Genomic DNA, 8,430 nt, shown 5'->3' on the forward strand with positions numbered 1-8,430 from the left:
AGTTAGTTTATGCCCCTTTATGCATGTGGGAGTGTGTTTGCATGTTTGGGGGAGAGCATGTGAGGTTTTGGGTGGTTTGGAGGTCGGTTTTGCTTGTGATGGATTCGGACCTGCTGTTCGGAGGGAACCAGGTTCGGCTGCCGAAGGCATGTTCGGCCGCCGAACCTGCATGGAAGGCAGCTTTGGCCGCCTAACGTGCCCCCGAAGGCCAGGACTTTCGGATCTGTGAGAGGCTTCGGCCGCCGAACCTGCATGGTTTTCGGCTCTGGAAGGGACATTCGGTCGCCGAAGGTGTCGCCGAAAGTTCCCTGTCCAGCCTTTTCATGGTTGTTTTCTATGTATGTTTTGAGATTGTTTGAGGGGGTTTTTGGGGAGTGGTTTATGATTTGTTTAGAGTGTGTTTGGCACCTCATTCGAGTCCACCTATGTAGGATCGGACCCGAGGGACCGAGGAGGCCAACAGTGTTAGCTGTTGCAGATTCAGTCCAGCGTCTGCCAGAGGTGAGTAGAACTAACTCAAATGTTTTAAGCATGTTTCACGCATCATGAATACCATGTATATGTAGTAGGTTGCTTGCATTAGAAATCACGAATGTGCTGCATTGCATAATTTGCTGTTGATGTGGATGGACCAAGGCGACTCCAATATTCCTAGCTATGATATGTTACAGAAGTCCTGAGGAGGCCCTTTGAGGGACGGGTATAATGAAGTCCTGAGGAGCCCGAAGGGCCGGGCATAATGAAGTCCTGAGGAGCCCGAAGGGCCGGGCGCCATGATATGTTACAGGCAGAGGGAATTTTGGTGGTCATATCCATCCGTTATGTGAAATGTTTGTGCTGTGACGCATTCCATGAAAGCATATGATTTACTATTGTTTTTCATGTTCTGCTCACTGGGCTTTTTAGCTCACCCCTTTCCCCTAACCCCAGGTTTGCAGGTCAGAGGTAGTTCAGGAAGACGTCAAGAGTAATGTCATGCTTATGTAATAGTAATAGATTAGCATTTTAGTGTGGACATGTAATGTAAATTGATATAATGTATTGTAAGATAATGTGATGTAATGTAACGTAAAGTAGAGTTATGTTATGGATTAGTATTGTGCTTGGCCCTAAGGCTTGGTTAGTCCCTTTTTAGTACATGATGTATGTTATGTTTTAATGTTGAGTTGAGTTTGAACCAAACTGGTGGCATGTGTTGTTTACCACGCTAGAGTATTTGATGAGGACTCTAGTGGAGGTCTTATGCTCATGGTTCTGATGCATGCACAGGTTAGGTTTTGGTTCATCGGATGTGATCCAAGCTTGATGTATGTTATGTTGACCCAGCTAGAGCATTTGTTGAGGACTCTAGTATGGGGTTCTTTTATGTTTCCAGTTATGTAGCATACAGGTCGAGCTCAGTATAGACATCAGATGTTTAAGTTTTTATGTTAATGTTTTGATCATGTATGGGATTTGACCAGGTGATAGGATGTAAGTTTGGCTTGCTACGGGTCCCGGCGACCTTAAGCCGATATGGATGGTTCGGTTTCCGTGTCGTTACAGAGTGGTATCAGAGCCCTAGGTTCACATGGTCGGACCTAGAGTGTATTGGGCTCATAGAGGTCATAGAAGGGCAAGCACAATAGGTAAAATCATGTCCACTAGGATAGGATGTAGAGTCCTGTTGATAGCGGTTGTCGAAGCCGTCAAAAATAAACCTATTATCAATCAACAAATAAATTTCTACATAGTGGCAATAGGGTCGAACCACAGGGATTTGACATCAAATATCTTCCTAATAATGACTAAGGCAAGTAAATAACAAAAATAAAAAGGGAGTTTTGTTTTGAAGATGTACTAAATCTAATTAACAATAGAAAGCAAATAATTTAAAGATGAGTAAATCAATAAGAGAAAAGCTTCTAGTTGAAGTATGGATCTATTTTAGATTGTTTAGAATTGATCATTGATTCTTTAACACTCCTATTTATTTCAATAAATTAGTTTAGGATGTGGAAGACGCTTCTCACAATCCAAATTCCTCCTTAGTTCTAGTTTGATTAGGAAACGTTCGCTAATCAAACACTAGTTAACAAGTTGCCAAGGAACGTCCTTGGGGCTTTTAGCATCGAACAACTGTTAACTGCATTAAGACTTAGAGAAACCTAATTCTAACCTTGCCAACCGCGTGGTCAAGTTTAGATTATGCAACTTGATTAAATGTGTGTTCAAATAATCTAAGCAATTACGGACCTAAATTATTCAAACAATTGTTACTCAAGCAATTAAAAGCAATAGGCCTAAATTGATTCTAAAAGCAAAGCAACAATTATAGAAAGATCAAATTGCATAAATATTGAAAATAAATAGAAGTTTAATAATGGAGATTTAAATCTCCCAATTCATCACAAATCTGAAATTCACCAACTTCAACTAGAAAAGAATGGATTTAGCTACTCATGGTGGACAAAATCACAAAAGAAAAGAAGAAGAAAAGAAGGAGACAAGCTGCTGTATTTTTCTGCAGAATTGCTGAAGATGAGATGCCCCTTTGCTGGTTTGGATGCTGCCCTTATATAGCTGGAGAATCCCAATTCCAATTTGATTAGGGTTTTGAAATCTCAATTTGATTTGGTCTTCTTTGTAGTCTTTGATTCCTCTTTGGATTTTGTATTTGATTGAGAATGGAACTCTCTAAGTGAAGGGCGTGGCTCTTGGGACTGATCTTGTGGTGTTTGAAGTGGATTTGGACTTCTTTTCTTTGAATTTGGATTTTCTGCTCTTTTCCCGCTTCTGTTGTCAATTCCTGCTGTCAGTGTGATTGGGGCGGTGATTTGGGAAGATCGCTGCCCCGATCGCTTCCTGTGAATCAGTCCAGTTTTCAGCTTTCTGTTTCTACTTGATTTGGGCAGTGATTTGGGCAAATCACTGACCCAATCACTTTTCTGTCATTTTCTGCACTTTTTCTTCAGTTTTCCAATTTCTTTCTTTTCTGTAAAAACAAAGTAAAAACCATAAATTAAGCTAAAAATTGTGTAAATAAGCAATAATAAATATAATAAAAATGTGGCTAAATTATGCTTGATCACCTGTCTTGAATGATGGTGTGAAATGCCATGATTTTATGCATGTGTATTAATATTATGCTATGTATGTAATGTATGTGATGCAGGTTCATGTGTTTCCACATGAACCGTATGATGCTAATGTTTGTATGATTGAGTGTTGTTCTTCAGAGGAGCTAGGATGCGAGGCACTCGTCGATCTGTGGAATCGACTGGAGTTCCATCTGAGAGGGAAGGTATGGGCACCTTTCCCCCTGCTCTGCCAAGAGCGCAGTCGTGTAGAGTCGGCAGATGGGGAACATCAAGGGACCCTGGAAGGTCTTTTGATGTAAGCAGAGAAGGAATGGATCTAAGGAGAATGTCTACAGATGCAAGAGAAGTAGAGAGGAATGTTCAGAGAAGAGATATCAGTTTGGGAGTCAGAGTGCCAGAAGAAGGTATGGGAGATTCTCAGGGGGATGCTCAGACTCAGGATTCCAGAATCTCAGGTTCAGGAGGAATTGATCCCTCCACTCTGAGTACAGCCGCCACAAGAGGAGTAAAGTGGAGCAGAACCCTAAGGGGGAAGAAGAGTAAGTTCTGGAAGAATTTGAAGTCTAGTATGGGATTAGGTGGTGGTTTGAGTTCTGGCTCCGATACTTCTGGATGCATGAGGTGTGGGAGGCCGCACAAAGGGGTTTGTCGGTATGGGACCAATCTATGTTTTAGATGTGGTCAGGAAGGGCACATGGTTCGTGAGTGTCCCATTGCGCCCTGGTTGGCACAGTCCCAGCGGACAACTTCAGGTAGAGCGGTTCAGCCAACAGCTCCAGCCATGTTGTAGGTCAGTAGTCGAGGCAGAGGGAGAGGGTCAGCCTTTCTTTCTGGAGGTTCCCGTGGAGAAGGTCCGTCATCTCCAGCTCGGATCTTCACCCAAGCTCAGCAGGAGGCAAACACATCAAACATGGTGGTGTCAGGTACGCTCACTTTCAAATGTTTTGATGTGTATGTTTTGTGAACTCTGGTGTTTCTCTTTCTTTAGTTGCTCTAGGAGCCGTTGAGGGGTTGAGTTGATAACTTCTGGGCTAGAGTGTCCTCTTTGGGTCAATGGATCCAAGTGTGATCCATCTATGGCAGAGTCAGTCTGTCGGTCCACTTCAGTGTCAGTTGAGGGTAGATGCCTTCCACCCGACCTTGAGGTCCTAGACTTGACTGTCTGGACGTCATTCTAGGGATGGACTGGTTTTCTACTCGTGGTGCTATCTTGGTCTGTAGAGACAAGGTAGTCAAGTTTAGAGGACAGGATGGGTCAGAGGTAGTCTTCTGAGGGGACAGAGTAGAGATGCCTAGAGGTTTGATGTCAGCCTGTCAGGCTCGTAGGGTACATAGGAGGGGTTGTCAGAGGGTTCTAGCTCTTGTTTGAGAGTTTAGCAGTCAGGTCAGGGAACCAGCCTCCGTGTCTGTTGTTGAGAGAGAGTTCTTAGATATCTTCCCAGACGAGCTGCCAGGATTACCACCTGCTAGGGAGATAGAGTTTGGAAATATAAGTGATGCCAAGCATCAGGTTCATCTCTATTCTTCTCTACAGGATGGCACCTGCAGAGTTGTAGGAGTTGTTAGAGCAGTGGCGAGAACTTGGTAGAAAAGGTTTTTATCCGACCTAGTACCTCACCCTGGATTGCTCCAGTATTGTTGTGGGAAAAGCGGGATGGATCCTTGAGACTTATTGTGACTGGAGATAGTTGAACAAGGTCGCTATCAAGAACAGGTATTCCCTACCTGTTGTGGGTTAGAGAAGTCAACTTAGTAGGGAAGAAGGGAGATGAGAAAGGATCAGAGTAGCGCAGCAGAAGCTTGTGGAGTTCAGGAGTAGGTTTGGGTATTGCTTATGGTGTCTCCAATAAAGAGGTGATTCATTCTGGGATGAAGGGTGAAGTAGGTTCAAGATGCATCGGACCCTTTGAAGTCTTGCAAAGGATTGGGGATGTATCTTATAAGCTAGATTTACCTGCTTCGATGGAGAAAATCCATTCGGGTTTCCATGTTCCTGTGTTATGGAAGTTCGTGTCAGATCCAAGTGAGGTTCTTAAAGAACCAGAGGTGGAGATCTCAGGGGGTCTCACCTATGTTGAGTAGCCAGTGCGGATCATAGACACACAAGTTAGGAAGCTGAGGAACAAGGAATCCCGATGGTGATAGCCCTTTGGAATCACCACATAACGGAAAAGTGTGCCTGAGAGACCCGGGAGTTCATACTCCAGCAGTACTTGTGTCTCTCTTTGGAGAGAGGTTTTAGGTTTTGCTTGCTTGTTTGCTTGCTTGTTTATGTATGCTTGAATCTATGATTTGAGAATGCCTGTTTGTTTGAACATTCGGGGACAAATGTTCTTAAGGGGGGAAGAATGTAATACTCGGCTAGATTTCGGCATCGGAATCCCTACCTTCTGACGGAATCTCCGTTGGAATCTGGAATTTCTGAAGATGCCAGAGTCTTCTAGAGGGGTAAAATGTGTTTCTAAAATGTTTTCACATGATTTTATGGTTTTAAATGGAAAAGAAATGGAGTTTTGAAAAGAATAGGCTAAGGAGGAAGAACCCAGGTTCGGCCGCTGAACCTCAAGTTCGGCCGTCGAACATGGGGCTATTTCGGGAGTGCTTTAGGCCTCCGAAGGCTTTGAGGGCATAAACCAGGTTCGGCCGCCAAACATGGGTCAGTTTAGGAGGCAAGTTAGGCTGCCGAAGGTGGTGAAGTTGTGGAAGCAACTTAGGCCGCCGAAGGTGGTTGACTGGCCACCTATAAAAAGGCCCTCAGATCGAAAATGGACGAGTTTTCTCCCCATTCTCGAGCTTAGGTGTGTTCATGCCCTCCTTTGACTGATTTCTTGTTTTTTCATTCAATCTCCCAAGGTTTTTATAAGTTTTATGGTTGTCTTGAAGAGTTTTAAATCTTAGATCGAAGTTTTGGAGCTTGGAGATCTTTGGAGCTTGGATTCTCCATATCTTCAAGTGAGGATCGTACCAACCCTCGATCTTCAAGAGGTAAGTGTAGATCCTTACTTTCCTTTATGTTTAATAAAGTTTTAAGTAAGTTTTAAGGAAGTTTTAATGCTTGAGGATGGGTAGATATGCATGTTAGGGTTTATGTGGGTTTTATGCCCAATGTATGTATATGTGATGTTTGTGTTGGGGGTTTAAGTTAGTTTATGCCCCTTTATGCATGTGGGAGTGTGTTTGCATGTTTGGGGGAGAGCATGTGAGGTTTTGGGTGGTTTGGAGGTTGGTTTTGCTTGTGATGGATTCGGACCTGCTGTTTGGAGGGAACTAGGTTCGGCTGCCGAAGGTATGTTCGGCCGCCGAACCTGCATGGAAGGCAGCTTTGGCCGACTAACGTGCCCCCGAAAGCCAGGACTTTTGGATCTGTGAGAGGCTTCGGCCGCCAAACCTGCATGGCTTTCAGCTCTGGAAGGGACATTCGGCCGCCGAAGGTGCCGCCGAAAGTGCCCTGTCCAGCCTTTTCATGGTTGTTTTCTATGTATGTTTTGAGATTGTTTGAGGGGGTTTTTGGGGAGTTGTTTATGAGTTGTTTAGAGTGTGTTTGGCACCTCATTCGAGTCCACCTGTGTAGGATCGGACCCGAGGGACCGAGGAGGCCAACAGTGTTAGCTGTTGCAGATTCAGTCCAGCGTCTTCCAGAGGTGAGTAGAACTAACTCAAATGTTTTAAGAATGTTTCACACATCATGAATACCATGTATATGTAGTAGGTTGCTTGCATTAGAAATCACGAATGTGCTGCATTGCATAATGTGCTGTTGATGTGGATGGACCAAGGCGACTCCAATAGCCCTAGCTATGATATGTTACAGAAGTCCTGAGGAGCCCCTTTAAGGGCCGGGCATAATGAAGTCCTGAGGAGCCCGAAGGGCTGGGCATAATGAAGTCCTGAGGAGCCCGAAGGGCCGGGCGCCATGATATGTTACAAGCAGAGGGAGTTTTGGTGGTCATGTCCATCCGTTATGTGAAATGTTTGTGCTGTGATGCATTCCATGAAAGCATATGATTTACTATTGTTTTTCATGTTCTGCTCACTGGGCTTTTTAGCTCACCCCTTTCCCCTAACCCCAGGTTTGCAGGTCAGAGGTAGTTCAGGAAGACGTCAAGGGTAATGTCATGCTTATGTAATAGTAATAGATTAGCGTTTTAGTGTGGACATATAATGTAAATTGATATAATGTATTGTAAGATACTGTGATGTAATGTAACGTAAAGTAGAGTTATGTTATGGATTAGTATTGTGCTTGGCCCTAAGGCTTGGTTAGTCCCTTTTTAGTACATGATGTATGTTATGTTTTAATGTTGAGTTGAGTTTGAACCAAACTTGTGGCATGTGTTGTTTACCACGCTAGAGTATTTGATGAGGACTCTAGTGGAGGTCTTATGCTCATGGTTCTGATGCATGCACAGGTTAGGTTTTGGTTCATCGGATGTGATCCAAACTTGATGTATGTTATGTTGACCCAGCTAGAGCATTTGTTGAGGACTCTAGTATGGGGTTCTTTTATGTTTCCAGTTATGTAGCATACAGGTCGAGCTCGGTATAGACATCAGATGTTTAAGTTTTTATGTTAATATTTTGATCATGTATGGGATTTGACCAGGTGATAGGATGTAAGTTTGGCTTGCTATGGGTCCCGGCGGCCTTAAGCCGATCTGGATCCTAGATCCGGTAGCGGTCCGATTTTCGGATCGTTACAAATCTCCCTTTATCATTTTGGGGTTATTCCTTGGAAGCAACTGCATTCATTCTAAACCGAGCGGTTGAAAAGACACCATATGAGTTATGGACTGGAAAAATGCCCAGTTTGTCTTTCCTTAAGATTTGGGGTTGTGAGGCTTATGTGAAACGCCCAATTTCAAATAAGCTAGCTCCAAAATCTATCAAGTGAAATTTTATGGGTATCTGAAGGAAACCAAAGGATACTATTTCTATATTCCCTCAGAGAACAAAATGTTTGTTGCTCAAAATGGTACCTTTTTGGAAAAGGAATTTATCTCTCAGAGATTCAGTGGGAGTACAGTGCGATTTAAGGAAACTCAAGAACCACAAGAGAGCATTGAACCGCTGGTAGAACCACTTCCAGAACCACAAACAGTTGTGGAAACTGAAAGGGTGACACAAGTCCCATGCAGATCTGATAGGACACGTCATCAGCCTGAGAGATATGGATTTCTCATGACTGACAGTCGTGAACTTTTGCTCGAGGATGTGTACATGACACAACCTAAGGGTGTTGTAATCCCTGAGAATTCTAGAAAGATTTGCAAGCTTCAGAGATCCATTATGGATTGAAGCAAGCTTCTCGGAGCTAGAATCTTCGTTTTAATGAAACAGTCAGGGACTTTGG

The sequence above is a fragment of the Manihot esculenta genome, chromosome 8 (genome assembly GCF_001659605.2).
Source record: "Manihot esculenta cultivar AM560-2 chromosome 8, M.esculenta_v8, whole genome shotgun sequence".
Taxonomy (NCBI): domain Eukaryota; kingdom Viridiplantae; phylum Streptophyta; class Magnoliopsida; order Malpighiales; family Euphorbiaceae; genus Manihot; species Manihot esculenta.